Source organism: Tiliqua scincoides, chromosome 3 (genome assembly GCF_035046505.1).
Source record: "Tiliqua scincoides isolate rTilSci1 chromosome 3, rTilSci1.hap2, whole genome shotgun sequence".
In the NCBI taxonomy this organism is placed as follows: Eukaryota; Metazoa; Chordata; class Lepidosauria; order Squamata; family Scincidae; genus Tiliqua; species Tiliqua scincoides.
Genome location: NC_089823.1, coordinates 142,552,688 through 142,576,729, shown reverse-complemented (window position 1 = coordinate 142,576,729; position 24,042 = coordinate 142,552,688).

The window sequence follows — 24,042 nt, the reverse complement described above, 5'->3', positions numbered from 1 at the left end:
TTGGGGACTATGCTTATTGTCAGACGACCCAGTCCATTGCAGCAAAGACCAATTTCACAGTAAGCATTAAAGATGCAAATTACTTGGGAAGCATGAAAAGATTAGGGAAAATTCACATACTGAGGCTCTATGGGGATCAGGTTTTTTTTTTTCCTTTTAACTTCAAGATCAATGCTGTTTCCCCTGCAAGGCTACTCAGTCTTGCAGAAAATATTTCTACAGTAGGTGTCGGCAACATATGAAAACAGATTTTTTACTACAGCCTTTAAGCAATGTAAACAAAACACACACACACACACACACACACACACACAGAGAGAGAGAGAGAGAGAGAGAGAGAGAGAGAGAGAGATGGGGGGCAATACCTAAACATTTAGAAAAAAAATGACAAAGAGCTTAAGATTTATTTGGGAATTAATGGAATCCTGTTTGTATCCTGATTTTGTGATCAGGTAAAAATCATTAAGGGCTCAGCAGCCTCTAAAGAAACACTGAAAGAAGACATGCTACAGTATGAGTAAAGATGCTACAGTTGCATCTTTTGGTAGTCATTGGGGGTTCATTTGTTTTTAACATTTCTAACCCTTCATCATAAAGGATGCTCAAGGAGGCAATACAATACTGATAGAATGAAATGTGTGACTTTGACTGCTACCATATTGACTGAGTAAATGTACATGTGACAAATGACAAAAGGGCAGCATTGCAAGGCAGAAAGCAAAAGCAGCAGCAGCTCTGAAGGACAAAATGCAATAAAAAAAAACACAGCTGGAGTCCCAATTTGCATTTTGAGACAAATAGCTCTTCATCAGGGACTGAACTTAAATGCAACTTGTAGCACAATCCTTTCCCCCTTCTGCAATGGCGGAGCATGTGCTCCACAGGCACAGACTGTTGCACATATGCTATAAAGCATGTTGCAACACCACAGGTTCCAGGCCCACCGACGGGAAGGACAGAGGCATCTTGCCAATGCCAGAACAAGGAGTGATGCATGCTACAGCACATATTCCCATTGGACAGCACTGAGGTGGGGGAAGGGCAGAATGAGGGCAGGGAGGGTGCAGAACAGGGGAGGGGAGGGTGGCGATGAAGGTGGGGGTGGGAGGATCAGGCCCAGGTAGGTAGCGGGATCAGCAATGCTGATATGAGCCATATCCTATCCTGCTTCCAGGGACTGATTTCCTTACACAGGGCAATGAGGACTTGCACCAGCCATTGTGGCTGCGGGGGTTTACCCTGGGGCAAAGGGATGAATGTCTCTTTACACCAAGGAGACCTCCAGCAGCTTAAATTCCACTCACAGGATGCATCACCATGGTGTACTGTCCACTGCTGCAGGCCCACTGGCAGAAATTCATCACCATGGGGGGAAGTTGGTTAAGACTAGACTATTAAAAGAGGATGCTTCTGTGCAAGCTGTGCCCTCCTACAAATATGAAAGACACAATAATATGAAAGACAAACTGTAAGAATGGAAATAGTGGCAAGAAGCAGAAGCACATTGAAACAATGCAGAGGTGCTCAGTGCAGATGTTCAACATTGCTGAAAACACAGGACATGTCAATTCTCATGAAAAGAACATCAAATGGGGTGTGTCATTTTAGCTCCGCCCTTATTTAAGCCTAAATCATTAAAATGGCACACCTAACCACGCAGCTTCCATTGGCTGTGACATTATTGCCCTTTCACCTTTCAAGCAATTTGGCTAGCCCCCACCCAAGTAGAAGAACTTGGCAGCATCTTTCTCATTGGGAAATGGAAGCTCTCCCTTAGCCACCACAAATTCTTTGAAGCATCCTCTTATATTCTTAGGGAAGTTTGTGTAGCGTCTCAAACTCCAGATCTAGTCTGGGGAAGGGGGAACTCATCTCTAGGTTGAAATAGACATAATTGCAATTGGCTTTGAACATTTCCCCATATGATAGCAAAGAACTCAAACAATTATATTGTTGTGTCTATGAGTGCTGTGTTGATTTCGAATGTACACGGCCATTTCAAAGACACACAACCATTACAGACACAGCGTTCAGCCTCATAAAAAGAGGGCGAGCAAAGGCTTGCATTGTTCTTGGAGTACATAATCGCAGTCGTTTAAGGAACACATTTTACATGCTTCCAGATTCGTACTGACTTTTCCATGTTATGAGTAGGTTAATGGTGTTGCAGAAACGTGCGTTTGCAGCATATGCCTAATTGCCATTTTGCAGTATAAGAACTAGCAATGCTTGTACTCCTTACTTTTGGAGGTTTTACTGAACTCCACAATGTTTTACCAATTTATGAATTCTAGTTCAGTGCTAGAATACGACTAGAGAACTCGATTTATTGTCGTGGTTGATGTTGTTGTTAAAATAATCCAGCTAGGGAGATTAAAATACACCATCACAGCCAAACTAGCATACTTAATTGAAAGTCTGCATGTTTGAATGGACCAGGGTATCAAATCTGTTGCATCTCCGATGGCAGGGATTTTCATAAGTATGAGATTACTGCAAAAAATTCTATCATAGTGGCAGACAGAATGCTTCAGGATTTGGAAAAGTTTGTAAAATAGCTTTGCATCCCCCAAGGACTCTTATGTCTGTCACCAGGAGCCAGAAGCTACAAGAAACATCAACAATTGCTGGCTGACGAATCCCCAGCCTGTGACAGACTAACATCAGGTAGCTTTCACAGCCTTTTCCAGTTCAGGGTTATTTCCAAAGAGATCTGATCTGGCCCAAATATTCTACAGCAGAATGGCAGTTGGAGCATAGGAGAATTGGAGAGCGGCTTGTAACTGTCTTTGTCCCTCCAAACTCCTTCTCCAATGTGCTTCTTGCATCTGTCAGCAGGAACCAGGAACCAGAGTTACAGCTCAATCTGAACAGTAACTGACTGATATCATGATCTGTCAGCATAAGGCTGGGCACACCATTACATAAGCCACTCAAACAGTGGGTAGACAACATGGGAGCTGGGAAACCTCATGCTGGCAGCCACTGGTTGCCAAACCACTAATGGAGCAGGTAGGTCAGCGGTGTGGACAGTTTGGGGGAGGATCATGGGTAAAGTGGGGTGGGAAGTGGGCTGGTTGGGGGTGGGAGGGTCTCAGTGGCAGTAGCACATGCTGAAATTCTATCCCCCCCTTCCCAGCCTGAGCCTGCCCTAGTTCTCTGGGTCACAAATTGATTCTTTAACCTAAGGGTCTTGTGGACCAATTAAAGGACTCTGATTTATTGTCCAATATACACCACCAAAATCCAATATACGCCACCTAGCCTCTCCTGGGCCATCTCGTTATCATCCCCATAACATGTGGCACACACTCTGTCAGCGGCACTATAGTTTGTGGGGGATAGGATGGGATTAAGGGCCAGATGGATTTTAGAAGTTTTCTGTAACTAGTTACTGACTCTTCAAATGGTTTTTTATCCATGGAGTACATTTAATGCTGAGAGTAAAAGGGTCAGTTAGTAGTATGCACAGATTTGCATGGCGTTTGCTTGATGAGATCCACCGGGATGTTTGATGTCACAGAACATACATAAGAGAAGATGGTTTGCTGACGGTGTGACTTAGTTAAAGGGCCTTCTCTGCAATTTTTGCCCATTGCCACATGGTTAGGTCAGCATCAATAAATGAAGTGATGAGAGATTTGGATTTTCCCAGCTGCTTATAATGGCAATGCTGACAAAATCCCTTTAACTAGGAAATACGGGCAAGGGGAGATAATTCAGGTCAACTTCATGCCGCGTGATGTCTGCAAGGGCCTGAGTCGACATTTTATATACTGAATACGAAAATGTTCAGTACTGTGTGAAATATTCTACTTTTTCATGTAAAAAGTAGCCATTTTGAAAAGATAGTGATTTTCCCCCAAGAAATGGTCAAATTGTGTTAACTTTTTCTCAACTTCCTTCAGCATCATTGCCCGCTGGCTCCTGCTTTTTCAATGCCACTGTTTGCTGAGATTAGTGTAGCCGAGGGGCATGTTGGGTTGCAAAATGGGGGACAGAATCTGATGAAAGTTGCTGCCACCAGATTCACTCCCTCCTGCCCTCAGCATATTACCCGGTTCCTTACCCCCACCCCACCCAGTTACTCTCCCTACCCTCTCATTCCTTGTCAATGAACCACCCCCTGTCCAAGCTTTCCTGCCCTGGTGCAGTCTGGGGACCATAGTGGTGGGGTCCACTGCTGCAGCTGCCTTGGCAGCAGTGTCAAATGGCCTGGCAGCAGAGTGATTTTTGCACCGTTGCAGGGCCTTTTATGCTGTGGGATGCTAATCTCAGCGTTATTAAAGGTCCATAAGTCCGAGCCATAAGAGTACTTGTATGCCGCAAGTATACAAGTTTTTTTTTTCCCCCAATAAAAAAGCTTATGAGGTGGTTACAAAAACTTCCAAGATGGATAACTAAACAATTCCCTATCGGAAAAGAAATACTAGCAAACAGCCATTAGAAAAGACACTGAAAAGTGGTGAATAGGGACAGTTACTCTCCCCTGCTAAAGAAGCAGCACTTGAAAAGTGCCTCTTTGCCCAGTTAGCAATCAATCAACCAGTCAATGAAATTTATTTAATACTATAACCACTTCTCTAAAAATAAAACTCTACCTAAAGCAGTTTACAGTTAGAGACACAGAAACAATATATGGGCAATTAATCCCAAATATAGATCACACAGGGAATGGGATGATATCATAGCCAATCAGATTTTCTGGCAAGCAAAAAAAGCTTTACTGAACTGGTTAGCGATGTCAGCCAGCTAGGGATTGTGTAGTGAATGGAAAGAGTGTCAAAACATTAGGTTCTGATTGGCTACGTGAGGAAATCACTGTGGAAAAACAAAAAGAAATTGAAAGCGTAAAGCTGTACTAGTGACAGCAACTTAAATGAAGATGTCAGCATTGTTTCACAGTACAGATATAGTACTTAACTACTTACCATAAGTAGAAGCCCTGAAGTATCTGGAGTGCCACCTCTCAAATCTACCTGCTGCTTCTCTGCTCACATTTTTGCAAGTTTTTCCCAATAAAAATAGCATGTGCACAGGGGAAGAGTGTGATCAGGATCGGAACTATGGCTGGTGCAAAATGCTGAAGTCCCCTATCCTCCACCACCACCATTTTGGCTAATTTAAGATCCCCCAGAATATTATTCACAAAAACTCCAGAATATAGACCTGCGTTGTCCTTTGAGAGACACAGGTAGCTAATGTGGTCACACATTGTAGCTGCCCACCTCAGTTACATAAGCTTCCTTCTGCTTCCCTCGTGGTATAGGAGATTGAGACCCTGTGACCACATGCTGCTGACTGCTTCAACGAGAACAAAAGGAGAGTGAGCGCATAATGGGCATTGTGACATCATGCTGATGCTGTTTGCCTGAAGAAGAGAATCTGGCCATTATGACATTTTCTCTCATGCTGATGCTGTCCACCTGAGGGACAGATAAATTTGCCCCTTGAGCCCTCTTCCCATAGCTGCTGAACATCTGAAAGGATGAGAGATACTGGTCTCTGTTTCCTGGGCCAGTGATATGAGTGATCCTAGCCAATCAGAGATATAATATTGAACATGTTGATGTCACTGAAGGAAAAGGAAGCCAGTCCACAAGACAATGCTTCCTGAGTAAGTGAACACTTTGTCTCTGTCAGCAGTTTCTCATGCATCACAACAAGCAAGTGACTTTTTATGCTGACTAAAGTGTTCATGAAACTCAACAACTCCATCTTGTCCCAGACTTGCCTTTCATATATTCCTGCAGTGATGTGTGAGTGGCTTCACCAAGGTTCATTCATACCCATGCCACCATACAAATATCCAGGAGCCCAACAATGAAATGGACAAGACTTTTTTAAAAAAATCTTCAGTCACTTATTAATTAGCCAGTATTGTGGTAGCAGGTTGGGAAGGAGCTATGCAATTGATTCCCCTACAATATTGGCAACCTTCAGTCTCGAAAGACTATGATATCGTGCTCTGAATGGTGGTTCTGGAACAGCGTCTAGTGTGGCTGAAAAGGCCAATTCGGGAGTGACAATCCCTTCCACACTGGGAGCAAGTGCAGTCTGTCCCTGGTCTGTCTCCTTGGCTATGGGCCTTCCTTCTTTGCCTCTTTGTCTCAGTCTGTTGGCCAAGTGTCTCTTCAAACTGGGAAAGGCCATGCTGCACAGCCTGCCTCCAAGTGGGCCGCTCAGAGGCCAGGGTTTCCCACTTGTTGAGGTCCACTCCTAAGGCCTTCAGATCCCTCTTGCAGATGTCCTTGTATCGCAGCTGTGGTCTACCTGTAGGGCGCTTTCCTTGCACGAGTTCACCATAGAGGAGATCCTTTGGGATCCGGCCATCATCCATTCTCACAACATGACCGAGCCAACGCAGGCGTCTCTGTTTCAGCAGTGCATACATGCTAGGGATTCCAGCTCGTTCCAGGACTGTGTTGTTTGGAACTTTGTCCTGCCAGGTGATGCCGAGGATGTGTCGGAGGCAGCGCATGTGGAAAGCGCTCAGTTTCCTCTCCTGTTGTGAGCGAAGAGTCCATGACTCGCTGCAGTACAGAAGTGTACTCAGGACGCAAGCTCTGTAGACCTGGATCTTGGTATGTTCCGTCAGCTTCTTGTTGGACCAGACTCTCTTTGTGAGTCTGGAAAACATGGTAGCTGCTTTACCGATGCGTTTGTTTAGCTCGGTATCGAGAGAAAGAGTAGATTAAAACTTTCAGATATTAATATTGCAAAATGCATAGTAGCCATGGGGAAGCTGTTTCCATACCATATTATAATTTTGAAGGGTTCCCTTCATTCTAGGATACTGTATAACCATTCCCAAGCCTGAAGGGGCTTCTACCAGATGTTTCTCTCTTGTCCAACCCCACCCTGGTTTTCTAATTCTAGAATCTAAAAGCACTTACCTGGGAGTAAGCCCAACATAATGGGAGTTACTTCTGAGTAGACGTGCCTAGGCTTCAGGGATGGGAACTGTCAAGTGACTCAACTCAGAGTCACAAAAATGTGTATTTTTCACTGACTCATTTATACTCGAGTCACACACGTGGAACATTCAGCAAAACACTCAAGTCAAGGGCCCCTTGAGTAGGCGCTCATCGAAATGCATGCAGACTAGAGTCTGTCTGTTTCTGGGTGTGCTTGCTTACTGTTTTCATGGTGTGGAAAACCTAGTGGGGCCATCATTCAGACTGGGATAGCAGCAGAGAGGTTCCAGCCAGGAGGCAGGGAAGGGTTAATGTTTTGTTTTTGCATCCAAGGAGGAGGGGGGAGGCGTGAGCAGGCTCTATTTTCCTTTGATGATCATTGGATGCAGGATGGGAGATTTGATATTCTCTTTGGCTGAGGTAGGGCAGGAGGAGGTGCCCAAGTACTTAATGGCTCCTTTGTTGCTTGGGAGGAGGGAGCCTTATTGAACAACCAGCTCTACTTCTGAGTAGAGCTGCAAAGGACTGGGTTGTCCTGGCAAGCCTTGCAGCTGCTGTATGTGACCCTCCTCCCTCTTGCCACTTCTGTCCCTGCTTTCTCGCAGTCTGTCCCACACCCTCCCACCTTGTTTACGGATGGTCGATGTTATAAGTGAAACTTGGCCTTGTTTCTCTGTGCTCTGTGTGAGCCAATAGTTACTGAGTTTGTTTGAGCCAATAGGCTAACTGTTGCTGAGCAAAGTAAACTGTATGACCCCTGGAGACAAGCCCTGAGAGTTGGGAGGGGCTCAGCTGGAGGACTTGAGTGCGAAGTGCAAAAGGGCCATAGTGCTGTGTGCAAAAACTAGAGGGCCATCTGCAAAAATTGGTGCTGTGTTCAGAGCCACTGAGGCTATAAAAGGAGGCTGCCTCAGCAAGAGCTCTCAGACCACCAGGGAAGCTCGACTGAGAAGGAGCTGAGTGAGTTTGGAGCAGAGAAGGAGCTGAGGAGCGAGCTTGGAAGAGCTGCTGAGAGGATCTGAGGACAAGCCCTGTTGGAGCAAACCACCAGGAAGAACTGCTGAGAGGAGCTGAGGACAAGCCCTGTTGGAGCGAACCACTGGGAAGAGCTGCTGAGAGGAGCTGGAGAAGTAAGCTTGAAGACCACTAAGAGAGCCTTTTGCTGAAGCTGACTTCCAGAGAGGGGAACCTCCGCCAAGCCTACAACCCAGTTGCCTGCCTCAAATCCTGCCTTGCCTCCAGCCCACTGCGTGTCTCAGGTCCTGCTGTCTCAATTGGGTAATTCAGATAAGGTTTCCATTATATTTGGTTCAAGGTGCCATTCCTTTAAATAAAGGGTCTTGAAACATTTTGGTGACAGTGGTCTCTCCTTCAATCCTGGTATAACAGGCAGGGACAGCTGAGGAGTGCTTAAAGAGAACTCTCTCTCTCTCTCTCTCTCACACACACACACACACCCTGGCAGCAGCCCCATTTTCTTCCATGGCAGGTTTTTTGAAGGGGGTGACTCATCTCAAGTCCTTTAGAGTTGCAAAAGGTTGACTCAGCAACTTGGAAAGTGTCCCATTAGGACTCGTTTTTGAGTCATGGGAGAGTCTGAGACTTGTGACTTGATTTGAGCCAAGCCATACTGGATTTGCCCATCCCTGCTAGGCTTGCCCTTTAAATCTGATTCTTTAAAATATATATATATATATATATATATATATATATATATTCTGAACAGGGCAATAGCATAGCAGCATTTTTGGAAGATCTGATCCCTCTTTGAAAGTTCATTTTCTAATTTCAATCTGTCATTAGGCATGCAACTTTCATCTACTCCCTCACCATAATTAGTGATGGCCACATCATTAATTTCTGAATTAGCAAAAACAGTTGGTTTAAATTAGATCATCAATGAAAGCTAATGCTGTAGACAGGAGGTGTTAAAACTGTAGTGAGATGATGAATAGCTTGATGATGCATTTCATCTGCAGGTTTAGACAAGGAAATTTGGCCCTGTGCACGTGTTGTGATGCTAGGCCATAGACAGCCTAGGAATCTGACAGGGTGGGAAGCAGGAGCCATGTGTCACCAGGACTAGGGTAATCTGACAAGCAGGTGCAAGATCAAGAGCTTGATCTAACTGCTAGGTAAGCAAGGTTTAGAAAAGAGACGCCTGAGGGGGGACATAATTGAGACATACAAAATTATGCATGGGAAGGATAAAGTGGATAGAGAGATGCTCTTTACACTCTCACATAACACCAAAACCAGGGGACATCCACTAAAATTGAGTGTTGGGAGAGTTAGGACAGACAAAAGAAAATATTTCTTTACTCAGCGTGTGGTCGGTCTGTGGAACTCCTTGCCGCAGGATGTGGTGACGGCATCTGGTCTGGATGCCATTAAAAGAAACTGGACAGAAACTGGACAAGTTTCTGGAGGAAAAATCCATTACGGGTTACAAGCCATGATGTGTACGTGCAACCTCCTGATTTTAGAAATGGGCTATGTCAGATGCAAGGGAGGGCACCAGGATGCAGGTCTCTTGTTATCAGGTGTGCTCCCTGGGGCATTTGGTGAGGCTGCTGGACTAGATGGGCCTATGGCCTGATCCAGTGGAGCTGTTCTTATGTTCTTAAGGTTAGGCCAAGAAAAACCGAAATTCATCTAATCTGAAGCATTTTGTACCCACCAGGACAGGGTAAACCAATGGACTGTCTGAGTGGGTGGAGTCACCCTCAGCCTGGGAGTAAATTAAGTTCTGAGAATCATTCTGTCTGAAACCCTGTGACTGACTTGAAGGGGCAGCAGGGCACAGTTCCAAAGGTTACTGGTTCTAGTTCTTGACAGTACTGTTCAAATGGTCATGGACACCAATGCTGTTGTGCTGTTTTATTTAAATAATGCCATCAAGGTACTTAACAGTTTACATAGAGTTAAAAGATAGGTCCCTTCCCTGAGGGGATTACATTCTAGATACTGAATAAGGGAAACAACAGGGCAGGGATGGAGGCAGCTATAAACAGGCTGAGCAGGGTGGCATGGCTAGAGGGGTTTCAAAATGCTAAGTTTGTCTGGAACCTGAACACCCATGTAAATCTGCCCCTCCCCCTTGCCACCGGAGCCATACCAGGCAGCAACACAGAGGCATCGCCACATGGGTTTCACTGCCCCAAATGATTCTGAAGGCAAGTAGGGGCCACTTTATACAGGCATTCAGTGCCTGATAAACTTAGAATTTTGACCTCCCTCTAGCTACACCACTGGGTGAACATATGTTGTTGTTTCAGTTACGTGACCCTAAACTTACTTACAGAAAAGAATGGGAAATAGCGTTGGTGCCTTCGGTGCTGTCAGTTGCCCCTGCCCCAGCTTCGTGCAACCAGGCTGTGGCGGGGTGCCCCCAGTGGCTGCAGCCTGATTGGTGGGGCGGGAACGGAGCCTGGGTTGAGCATGTTTCACCCTACCTGGCTCCCTCTGGGAGCAGCTGCGACTCTGCCCTCCCACCCTTCAGTCTAAGACTAGTTGGTCACTTTGGGGTGACCAATTTTTTGCTGACATCCTGACTGGCTCTTGAAAGTCAGTTTTTTTCACTTACCCCAGACTGATGTCTGTTAGGGTCTGTCACATTAGGTTTTTTCCCCAGTCACTTTGGTGCAAAGCATGCGGGGTCTGGGTAGATAGGTACAACTCGGTGTCTATCCTAGTCAGCGAAGTCAAGGTGTGAGTCAGTATTGCTCACATGATGCCTGACCGGCTCAAAGAGGAAGGCTGGCAAGCCCCTTTGACTGGACTTGCAGACTTGGCAAGGCTTGTCCTGCGGGCTAAGCGATCCTGTTGCCTTTACCCTTATGAGGCAATGTTGCTAGGTTTTCTTGGGCCCTGGAGACAGCCATAAGTTGCATGATTTTGCCCAAAAGACCCTGGGGGAAGTAGATGGCTAGGTCAATTTCACCTAACATTATAGCCCTGCAAGCTGTGGGAGCGGGCTGTTTTTGTTATAACCCCCTTCATCTGCCCTGCTATAAGTTTTAAAATCAATAAAGTGGCCCAGTTTTAAACCCAAGTCACAGTCTGGTGTGTTTATTGGTGGGATGCGAGGGTAATTAATGCATAGCCCCAAAGCCTTCATGGAAAAAGTGGGTTTTAAGAACCAGGAGTGTATGTCTTAAGCCAGCTTGGAACAGGACTCTTGTAGCCTTGTTCAAGCCTTGCCAGGGCTGGGTTTCAGGAGTGTGGAAGGGGAAAATGATACTTTTTCTTTTCTTTTCCATGACCTCACAGCTTCCCTCTGCTATGTTGGAAGGTGAGATTTGGAACAGGCTGTCAATCTTGAATCTGAATATGTGAATTAGTGTGTAGTACTGGAGAAGTAGGTGGGAGAGCTTCTGGAGAGTGGGAAAAGGAAAAGGAATCTTTCAACTGAGGTATGTGTTTCCTTTAAAGCAGTTTCTCAAACTGTGGGTCAGGACCCACCAGGTGAGTTGCGAGCCAATTTCAGGTGGGTCCCTATTCATTTCAATAATTTATTTTTAATATATTAGACTTGATGCTACCATGGCATCTGACTGCATTGGGGAAAGTTACATATATAATTTTAACAGGCTACTCTGTATATGCTTTTAACAATGATAGTAAATGGGACTTACTCCTGGGTAAGTGTGGGTAGGACTGCAGCCTAAGCTTATTAAAAAATGTCCTACTTGATGATGCACTTCTGGTCATGATATCACTTCCAGTGGGTCCTGACAGATTCTCATTCCAAAAAGTGGGTCCCAGTATTAAATGTGTGAGAACCACTGTTTTAAAGGATTTCCACTCTGTCTTATCAAATCAATATCAAGACAAATGACAACATGAAAACATCATTATGATAAACCCACAATCATAACACAAAAAGCTGTAAAAACAAGTATTTATTTTTCTTTCCTTTTTTCTTGAAACATCCCTATAGTGTAGAGATGGGAGTATTTTTTAATCATGATATGCATCTGCCCAACCCTAATTGTCACCTTCAGGATCCTTACTTCAAGCTGTCAGGGGTTTCAGCAGACTAAATCTTTCCTGTGTGTGTTTTTCTGTCAGTAGATGATGTCTCGACTGCTCATAATCATAGATGATAGACTCAAACAGCCTGGCCGACTCCTGGTTCATTTAGAGCTTTGATGTTCATCTTCTGGGGTGGAAATGAAAGTGGGGAAAACTAGGGCTTTAGCATAGTTATGTGACAGCAGCAGTGTGTCCCCTTTCCATCTCCCACTGATGAGAGACACACCAGCCAATGATTCGTCAAGGGAGGGCTGGAGGCAGATATTGTTGCCAGAGGTGGTGCCAATATCTTATGCCATGGGTTAACATGCACCCTTGGGGCCCACACAGACTTGAGCCAGCCAAGGGGCTGGCACAGATCCAAGGAGGCTCATTGGGGACCATGCTACAGCAGAGTACTCTCCATCATGTCACAGTTCCCATCCAGCCCATAGCATGCAACAGAGCCCATGCTAGCACCACTGCATGCTATAGGCCAGCTGAGGGTAGGACAGGGCCATCAATCTTATCTTTTCTTACCTCTTTGCCCTTGGCATTCTACAAGGTCCTTGAAGCTCAACAGTCCTGATATCTCACTTAACTGTTTTTGAAGTCTTTAAAATGTTATTTCGTTTGAATGTAAATGCTTCTGCATATCTAGGGATGTCACTCAAGTATAAAAGTATAAGAAACAACTGCCTTTTTGTGACATCATTTTGTAAAATATATATATATATATATACATATATATATATAGTCCATGGGACCATTAGTGAAGCCAACATGGGAATGGTATTTGTTCATTATATGGTATATATAGTATATAGTGAAGCCAACATGGGAATGGTATTTGTTCACATTAGAACAATGTGAACAATGTTGGTTTTCTAATTAACTCCGCTCTGCAAGGGGTGTGAGTCACTCACCATTGAAATGTGTAATTTGCATGATCTAATGTACAAATTGACCCCATTCTCATGTTGGCTTCACTAATGGTCCCATGGACTTACACTATGTAGGTACTCAACCACCTCCTCCTGACAAGCACCTGACTGGCATCCTTCTCCTCCAGTGACGGTGGTGGAAGAGCACACCAAGAGTTTCCAAGAGTTTGCTATTAGTATATGTGATTATAATACAGATATGGCAAACATTCTCTGCAACACTGCTATTGCACTCATATGGCTTTAGACATGCAGCCTGGTCTCACCCTAGAGATCCATGTGCCTAAAGGTCATTAGTTACATTTCCATCTGACATGATTTGCATGTTATTATGAAGTGGTTGTTGTTTGTAAGATGAGTGGCAACATCACTTTAGGTAACAGCTGCAAAATGACTTGCATTTAGTATAATCAGGGGATAGTGAGAAGGATGGGAGGCTTTTCTCACACCTCTCACATTTACCTGACCTGCTGTCCATCACTGAGGCTGCCACAGTCAGAACGAAGAGCAGAGCTTGATCTGCTTAGGGAGATCTGAATTGGCCTCACACAGAATCTGATGAATGCAGACTTCCCAAAATCCAACAAGCTATCTTTTTACTTCCCCATTTCCCAGAACTATGTAATGCAGGGGGGGGGGGGGAATGCAGTGTGCTGCTTCATTTCTGTCAAAATGGCATGGTCTCTCCCTTATTTGTTTATTTTTCCTTTTCACATTTTTATACTGCTTTTCCTCCAAGAAGTTCAGGGTACTGTACAGAGTTCCTCTGCTCCTTTAGGCTTTACAGCAACCCTGTGAGGTAAATGAAGATGAGAGAAAGTGAATAGCCCAAGGTTACCCAGGAAACTTCATGGCCAGGCAGGGATTTGACCCTGGATCTTCCCGGTCTAAATCCAACTCCCAAATCACTACACCATCCTGGCTCTCCCTTCTCCCCACAAGTCAGCTGAGACTGAGTTCCTGCTCTCTGTTTGTCCTCCTTTTCCTAGATTAGCCTCCACTACAGTTTGCCACATCCTTCCTGACATGCACCTGATTGGCATCCTTCTCCTCCAGTGATGGTGGGGGCATTGGGCACAGGTTTCCAAGAGGTTACTCCAAAGCACTGCCATCTTGTCTAAGCTGGGGCCACCCCAGAATAGCCACTCATGGAAATCTTTATGCAATATATAGGCTCATCACTGTTGAAGGAGGAGGCCACTCTGAAGTACAGGAGGTTGGCTGAGGTGGAGGAGTAACGTGAGTTTGTTATTTTGGAGGAGAAGGAATCCTGTCCTTCTCCTCCCCCCCCCCCATGCATCCACACCAAAAGGTGTGCACTGTATCCAGGAAGGGGGGGATCAGAAGTCCTCGGAAGGGAAAAAGAAATTATTTTCCCTTACCTCTCCTTAAGCCTCCCATTTGTGTCCTCAGACCTGCGCCAGCTCTTCAGATGCTGCAAGTCTGAAGAGTAGAAAAGGGCAGAGAAGTTTGTTAGGATCCATTGCCTTGGATTCACCCCCTCTCACAGTCTCCCTGCCTTCTGTTCCTCCTCCCTCCCCACCCAGTTTTGCCCCCTCCTTGCCTGCCCCACACCACTACCCTACCTGGTCTAGCAGGCGCGGCAGAAGGTCTGTTGTTGTGGTTTTGGTGCTGCTGCCTTGAGCAGCAACTCTGTTCCGCTGTCATAAAGCCTTCCACACAACAGCCCAATCCTGAATAGAGGTGGACAGTTAGCCAGAGGCAAGGAATGCAAGAACATTACACTTTCTGATGCAGAGGAGAAAAAGGCAGTTGCAGTTCCTATCGCCTATTTCCTCCCTGGTCTGTCACACACACCCCTTCCTGCGGTATGGCACATCAGAAATATGTGATCAGGAATTCCTCCCTCTCCACAATGGCATAAGGACCGAACTCTGGGACTGGATGAGTAGCAACCCACATACCTACCACTCATAATGACTTCATTAGTGCAATTGTCTCATACACTGACTGCTGGTGTTTGGGTTTAGGTCAGTGGTTCCCAAACCTTTCAGCACGGAGACCCACTTTTTAAAATGACGCTCTATCAGGATTCATCTAGCTATATGAGACTAACCAAACAACAACAAAACAGTTTCACCTTACCAGCTGCTCAAGGCTCTGTTTTCATCCTAGTTTTGACTATGGTGGTGGGGACTACTTTCTGGAGTGTCACTGAGTTCTGTGTTCATTGGATCAGGACTGTTCTAGTGACCTTGATTTCCTTTTCACCTGTACTTGATAGCAGCTGAGGCATGTTTGCAAAATCACAAGTAAATGTGCAATCCTAACCCCTGGGTTAGGCCGGCACAAGTCACTTGTTCCAACCCGGGGGTGTCGCAAAGATGCCATAAGGTACATTGCACCAATTTTAGAGTCAGGGAGGCCAGCGCAAGGAGTTGCGCTGGCCTCCCCATGCCGGATCCAGGCCCGGCGGGGTAAGTTTGTGTCAGCCAAACTCAGGAGGAGGCATTTAGGGGAGGGGGAGGGTGGGCAGGGAGTGAGAAGCAGGGCCAAGATCTGGCAGTTATGCTGGATCCTGACCCTGTTCCCAAGCGGTGCAGAGCAGCCTGCTCCATTCTACTTGGATTTGCACCACCACCTGAGGTGGCTTAGATCGGAGTAGACCCGATGGGGCCAGTGCAGCTTGACTCGGGGTAAGTGGAAAATTTCCCCCTTGCCTCAGATTGTGCTGATTCTGTCCCCAAACTTGCCTGCTGACCTGCCTGCTCCAGCGCAAGTCAGGATTGTTCCCTTAGTTTTGCTATCCATAGGGCTCAATACATTTTCCTTGTTAGCTATCAGCTTGTCAGTTTCACAGCCTACCAACAATCAGGTCATGACCCACTGATGGGCCCTGACCCACAGTTTGGGAAATACTGGTCTAGGTAAGTAGGAAGCTAGTAATCTAGGCCTGAACTTCAGCAATACAGTATTACTATTATTACAGTATTGCTTAAGGTGTAATGTTCATATTTAGGTCTCGTTTCATGTTCTTTTTGTGAGTGTTGAAAAGCGTCTTCCATTTTCAGCGATTCAGGCAGTTTTAATGTCATTCATCTCTGCACCAGTTTTTTCTCCATTTCTTTTGCCCACATTGCCTCTCATTCTAGTATCTATGGTCACTAGATTTTGCTGATGACATAATGACACTGTCTCTGACATTATGATGTCACTGAAGCTCACAAACAAAACCATGTGGATCACTGTAGCCAATCAGATTAAAGAGCAATTTCAATTAAATGAGGGTGAGGACTGTGAGGTCACAGTGGAAGAAGGAAAACCACAGAGTAGCCGGGGGTGGGGGGAGAAAGTGTATTTAAACAATGGGACTTTGTTATTCTTTCAATTATCTGCATTATCATTCAATTGTCTGCATTGAAGCGGCTGCTTTCAAAGTGAACATTGAACTTTGAGAATATTCATTGTATCTCTTATCAAAAGTGGTCTTAAAATGTCAGAATTATCTTTTGCAAAAGCACCAAAACAAACTCACATTCTCAGAAGAATTTTCTTTCCACACAAATACTGTAATTAATGCAGCATCTTATTAATATGGAGCCCTTTTTTCTCAACCAAGATTGTATTTGGAGGGTTTTGTGAAACTGTGTATGAAATCCTAAGAGGAAATACAAAGAGGAAATACAAATAAATAATACACATTTCCCATTATCTGTGAGTGCAGAGGTCTTTCCGCTTTCCACTTAGTTATACACCAGTAATGGTCATAATGGTTTTATTTGCATAAAACTGATATCCCATTATACAGTTGTTGTTTTTTTCTTGTTAAGGGTTGCGATGATATTATTATTATTATTATTATTATTATTATTATTATTATTATTATTATTATTATTAACTGTATTTATATACCGCTTTTCAACTAAAAGTTCACAAAGCAGTTTACAGAGAAAAATCAAATAACTAAATGGCTCCCTGTCCCAAAAGGGCTCACAATCTAAAAGATGCAAAGGAATACCAGCAGACAGCCACTAGAACAGACAGTGCTGGGGTGAGGTGGGCCAGTTACTCTCCCCCTGATAAAAAAAAAGAGGAGCACCCACTTGAAAAAGTGCCTCTTAACCAGTTAGCAGGGGTTAAACTAGTTTCCTAAACTCTGGTGAATTGGGTCAGGACTATTTCTGCACAAGTATTTGTTAGGGTTCTCATCTGTATGGTCCATTTATACAAAACTCCAGAGTCCTAAGTCAAACACTTTCCTAATGATTAAAGAAATCCACAAAAGTTGCCTTGTACTAATGACTGTTGGAAGTGTGAGTTACGACCTGCAAAGCCATTTGTAATGCCCATATAAAGCTGCCTCAAAGCCCAATCCGGAGCTCTTTTGCACCAGCAGTACAAGTGTGTCACCAGTGGTGGGCGTCATAAATGTGCCATAAAGCACCTTTATAGCACCCTCTGCCTTGAGCAAGGGAAGAGCTCCGGATGGCAGAAAGGTTTGTCAGGGTGGAGGGAAGAGTTCTGGAGTGAGGGGAGAGTGGGGGGAGGAACTGAGAAAAGATGGGGGGTGGGATTGGCGGATCCAAAGCTCCATCTTGGGCTGAAAGCCTGACACAGAGCTCCTCCTGTCTGCACCAGCAAAATAGCCAGCACAGACTGGAGGAGACCCATTGTGGGACCTGTGCCTTTACCTGGGGGAAGAGGATGAACAGCTGCCACAGCTCCCATACGATACAGCAGTAGTCATTTTGCACCACTACTCCTGTGTGTGCGGACAGCTTAGGAATGGGCTCTCAGTCTTCTGAGTTGAATTGTGGGTCTGTTGTCCCATAGATTTTGAAAAAAAAAATCTTTTATTTCACTCAGAGAGGACATTTCAATAAAACACCAAACTTTAGGGAGCCATTCCTTTGTTGTTCGAATTGTAGGGTTCATGGCAATGATTTCAGCTGGGCTTTACACACCTGTAATTAGAGGCTGACAAACATTGTGTACTGTATCATCCAGTATGCCAAAGCAGAGTGACTTTTGGATTTAAGGGTAATTCACCATGACTTCAATCGCCTTCATTGTTTTAAGCCTATATGTCTGAATTAATGGGCAGGTTTTGAAAAATCTGCATCAGCACTTTGATTGATCTTATAAATATCATTTCTCTTTTGTGGTGTCAAACACTAATTTCACAGAATCCTGCAATGTTCTTCTCTTCGAAAGATACAGCTTTGCTCCCATCCAGCCTAGCATTGTCTGCTATGGTTGGTATCAGAGTTTTCAGGTCTCTACTGATGGGGATATTCCTAGCCCAGTGATCATTTATCTTTTTCAGCTGAGGATGAATGCTGGGACCATGTGCTTGCATGTGCACTGAAACCGAGCTTTAGACACTTTCAGGCTGAAAGCACAGTTTAGGCATAGATGGTCAAACCTCATTCTTCCTGAGCTTGCATCATGATTTTAAGGGACTGCCACATGGAGGCTGGCTGACCTGTGTCTTTGTAAGATTGTGCATTAGTTGCTCGAAAAGCTTTGTCCCCTTCCCCTTGTAAGGAAAGTAGCTCAGCAATGGGGCTTCTTGACTCTGTGCTGGCTATTTAGCTGGGGCAGAGTAATGGAGTGCCGTGTTGGGGTGAAAGGCCCACTGCAGGGCTTCGGAACTGGCACAGCTGAGCTCTGCCAGTCCTGCCTCCAACTCCTCCCCTGCCCCGCCCCGCCTTTCCTTCACCCTCCCCCACCCCGGAAAGCCTCCCTGCCTCCCCCCATGCCCCCATTAATCTCTTGCACTGAGCCAGCGCCCACATTGGCTGGGTGGTACGTGTCACAGGTGTGCCTTAAAGGTCAGGATCGGGCCCTGAATTGAGTGAGCAAGGAGACAACAAAGAAGCGAGCAGAAGAACAGTCAAGTTGAATGCAGAGAGAGAGAGAGAGACAATCCAGTGTCTTCCCACAGCAAAATGTTGCCCAGGCAAAGGGAATGCAGAGGGTATTGACAAAGTGGAGTGTGATTGGTTTTCCTTGAACACCTGTCTTCCAAACTCTGGAGAGTTCTGGTCAGTAGTGTTTGGTGTGATCTCATTCCTTGTTTCTAATTCCTGTGCATGAAATCACCACCGTCCTTTCTCTGAGAAAGGATGTATCAAATCCTATTGTAATCAGTGCTGAAACACTGTATATCACTACAGTGATAAATGATAACAGGATAACTCTGTGGATAATCCAATCCTCTCCCCCATGTTATAGCATGCAGCTGCACCATTAGAGACTGTGCTGCATGCTACAGAGGGAAGGGTGATCAGGAAGCCTGAGAGAGGTAAAGGAAAGTATTTTTCATCTACCTCTGCATAGGCCCCCTGTTGGCCTGTGGATCTCTTCTGAACTAGTTCTGAGGAGAGCCGGAGGGCAAAGCTGGTCAAACAATGGGGGGTCAGATCCTGCGCCTATGCCTGCTGACAGATCCCTCCCTCCCTCCCTCTCACGCCCCAGTTCCTCCTCAAAAATGCCCCTGTTATGCTGCCTCTCTGCCCATTGCCCAACCCCACCAGTAACTCACCGGCACTGGCAGAGCCTCTCACAGCCACTGCATCTCTTGCCATTTGAGGCAGCAGCTTAGTAGCAGGGGAGAGCAGCCCAGTTTTCACGCCACCATAAGGCATCCTGAGAGAGTTCATAGGATTGGCCCTCTTATTCTAGTCCTCCAAGGTAAAAGTGACTTGTGTCAACCGAAGACCTTCCAGAGTACAGGGAGAGAGTCCATTAATTTCGAAATACCACAAACTGTAGCCATTTCATATTTCATTTTTCTTTTCTGTCAAAATGGATTTACACTGTATATTTATAGGAGAGAACGAAAGATAATTTCATTTTTAATGCAAACCTCTTCCCTACATATGCTCCATAATAACACCTTGACTGGTTTATTAACCTCTGGTTCACTATTCTACCTCATGAGACTGTTGCGCAGCACTTGCACTTGGAATTATTCGTTTCTGTTGCATTTTTAACTCATCATTGAATGAAATTCTAAAATTTAACCGAATGGCAATATAAACAGATACCTTTTTTTTTTCTTAAACTGTGGGTAATTTTATCAAACACTTCGCAGTGTAGGAATTGGCTTCTGGGAGTAGGGCAAAAGTCCACCTCTACAAAAATCCACCTTGTTAGGGGTCGAGCCCTTGTCCGACCCCCACCTTACCTCGCTGCAGGCCGGGGACAGAACCACCTGTCTACAGAGCTGCCGCTGCCTCACTAGCTGACCAGGTGAGACACAGGGCGGCTGGGTGGGAGAGATGGTCCCCCCAGAGCTCACCTGACTGGAGCAGTGAGCAGGGCAGGATCTCCATTAACCTTCAGCAGGCTAGGGTCGGGGCCCCTTTAAGCCTAGAGAGGGGGAAGAGGAGGAGCCGAGGGTGTGGCTGGGGGGGATAAAAGCAGGGAAGCCTGTGATGACAGGTAGTTCTGGAGAGGGAAGGCAGGAGGCTGGAGCTGGAACCCTTGCCTGAAGACCAAGGGCCTCAGGTCCTGCAGCCAGGGAGGAGGACAAGGGTGTCATGCCTCCCCCTGGCTTGGTCTGAGGCTTCCCCTGTGGGGAGCCCCAGGGAGGTGGACACACCCACTCGGGATCCCAAGAGACCAACCAGCTGACCCCTCGGCACCCCAACGGGTGACCCCCAGAGACCCCCTTTGCAGGGCACCCCTCACGCACCTCTACAAGAGGCCCTCTTATCCCAGCAGCCTGGTATTTAATGGAAAGCAACAAGAAATGAAAAAGTGCATTAGGAAAATGAATGAAATAGCAACAAATGAATAATGAATTAGTCTTGACAAATGAATAACTAAGCAAATGAACTTTTTTAAAACAGGGAAAAAAACCAATGGAGTCTTGAAATGAAGAAAACAGTTCTTGCATATTTCTACATTGTATTTTTTCCAATGTTAAATGTATAGATAAGGAACAGAAGGCCAAATCCTTTCCAATTTTCCAGTGATGGTGCAGCCATGCCAATAGGGCATGTGCTGTGTCCTGTGCTTGGGAGGGCGGTCACAGAGGCCTCCTCAATGTAAGGGAATATTTGTTCTCTTCTCTCGGGGCTGTATTGTAGCTGCACCGGCACTGGAGAGTTGGATAGGATTGGGCCCAGAAGCAGTTGTTGGATTTCATTTACAAAGTGGAAACCCAGACCTGAATGTTGGGTTTGCAATTCTGGGTGGGATGTAATTGGAATGAACAAAAGAGAAGGAAGAACTTTGTCATTTTTGCTTTCATTACCGGTGCGCTGGCATGTCTAAGACCTCCCTACCTTCACTTTCTACCATGTGATTTCCCTATCCCTTGGTATACCTATCAGAATGCAGTTAGTATTGGCCACTTTGGTATTAAAAGTACAACCTGTACCCATTAAAGTGTACCAAACACTTTGGGGGATCAAGAGATAGGCTTGCAGATTTCCAATCCCATTTGCCAAAAAGTCTATCTATACACAAGTGATAGAAATCTAGCTTAGAAGCATTTTGCAAACAAGGCTTTGTGATGAAAATCCTAGCAGGCAGCGCATAATAGTTGGTATTCACTCACAGAGTGACTTCAGTTTGGGTGTATTGAATGTACTGAAAGGAGAAAGAAATGGATTTTCAGTGAATGCGGGGATAAGCATAACAACTAGCCACTGTGCAAAACAAACAACAAAGTGTTTTCACAGACCCAATATCTTCTGGGACATTAGTGACTTTGTGGTGAGCATTTGCAAAAGAGAAACAGCAGCTGGTTGCCCTGTGTGTGTGTGTGGGGGGGTAGTCGGGGTGGTCAGGCAGGAAGAGCAGAACTCAACTGGCAAAGAACCATCTGCTCTTTTATGTCTGTATCACATACTGAATATGGTTCAGAGAAAACCATGCAGTTTGGTGGAGAGTGGCCCAGCCAGGAAGAACAATATCCTGATTGCTGAGGCACCCATTTCCAGAAAGGGAAAGCTACACTGACCAGATTGCTGGTAAACCTGTGAGGTATGGAAAAGTGGTGCAACTGGGAGGCCTGGAGAAGAGGGCTGAATAGCATAACCTGTGTAGTTCCTCCTGTTGCTGCAGCCAGCACTAGGAAGAAAGAACCATTGAACCTGAAGGGAGGCCCAACATCTCAACCTCTATCTATTGTGTTGTTATTTTAATGTGTCATTGATTTTGTTAGTCCACTGTTCCTCCAACTGTGGGTCAGGACCCACTAGGTGGGTCATGAGCCAACTTCAGGTGGGTCTGCATTCATTTCAAAATTCTATTTTTAGTATTGATGCCACAGTGGTATGTGACTGCATTTGGGGAGATGTGTACTTTTAACAGGCTACAGTGTATATGCCTTTAACAGTGATAGTCAATGGGGCTTACTCTTGAGCAAGTGTGGGTAGGATTGTAGCCTAGGATTGTTAAAAAATTTTCCTGCTTGATGATGTCACTTCTGACCATGACATCACTTCCAGTGGGTCCTGACACATTGTCATTCTAAAAAGTGGGTCCTGAGCTAAAAGGTTTGAGAAACTATGCTAGACACTTTGGGCTTGTTTAACAGGGATCAGTGGGATATAAACAAAGAAGAAATTCAGAGAGAGGGGGTATAGAAAGATTTATAGATACACGTATATATAGAAAGCTCTCTTTAGTTATATAACTAATGCTTTGCACAAAACAAATCTCACCCGTATCCATCATGTGGTTTTTTTTCCAATGAATTGAATTACTGGACAAGATAGCGGGGGTGCAGAGTAAAATCAAGAGGTGTTCAGATGGGTCCCAAATCATATTCTTTGGCCAGATTTAAATGCAAGGTGTCTCCAAAAAAATGAATACACATTTAATGAGTTCTAATTCATATATAGTGACAATCAGCCTGAAGAAAACACAGGTCATGGTTCAGGATGTGAACTCACCTCCCTGCATTACAATCTCTGCGCATGAACTGGAGGTTGTCCATGACTTTGTGTACCTTGGCTCAACGATCTCCGACACTCTTTCTCTCGATACCGAGCTAAACAAGCGCATCGGTAAAGCAGCTACCACGTTTTCCAGACTCACAAAGAGAGTCTGGTCCAACAAGAAGCTGACGGAACATACCAAGATCCAGGTCTACAGAGCTTGCGTCCTGAGTACACTTCTGTACTGCAGTGAGTCATGGACTCTTCGCTCACAACAGGAGAGGAAACTGAATGCTTTCCACATGTGCTACCTCCGATGCATCCTCGGCATCACCTGGCAGGACAAAGTTCCAAACAACACAGTCCTGGAACGAGCTGGAATCCCTAGCATGTATGCACTGCTGAAACAGAGATGCCTGCGTTGGCTCGGTCATGTTGTGAGAATGGATGATGGCCGGATCCCAAAGGATCTCCTCTATGGAGAACTTGTGCACGGAAAGCGCCCTACAGGTAGACCACAGCTGTGATACAAGGACATCTGCAAGAGGGATCTGAAGGCCTTAGGAGTGGACCTCAACAGGTAGGAAACCTTGGCCTCTGAGCGGCCCACTTGGAGGCAGGCTGTGCAGCATGGCCTTTCCCAGTTTGAAGAGACACTTGGCCAACAGTCTGAGGCAAAGAGGCAAAGAAGGAAGGCCCATATCCAGGGAGACAGACCAGGGACAGACTGCACTTGCTCCCAGTGTGGAAGGGATTGTCACTCCTGAATTGGCCTTTTCAGCCACACTAGATGCTGTTTCAGAACCACCATTCAGAGCGCGATACTGTTGTGGTTCTTGAAAGATAGAACCTTCTTTCAATTGTAAAAATCCCTACGGGGATTTAATCAACCTGCCTATGTAAACCGCCTTGAATAAAGTCTTGAATAAAGACCAAGAAAGGTGGTATATAAATACCTGTATTATTATTATTATTATTATTATTATTATTATTATTATTATTATTATTATTATTATTGAAGAGACATGTGGAACCATCACAGCACACATATTGGTAGATGCCTGCAGATCCCTTAGGGCCCAATCCTAAATATGCCCAGCATCAGTGGTGAGTGTTGCGAATGTACCATAAGGCATGGCTGTGGCACCTGGTGAGGAGGGGCCACTGGTGCGGGCCAGCACCAGTCAGTGCTGAGCCTCAGAGCTGCGTGGAGGGCTGGCTGGCGCCCCAGCACTGCCAGCCGGCAGTGAATAGTTCCAGGGCGGAGGGAGGCAGGAACTCTGCTTTGCTCTGGCGGATCCTGAA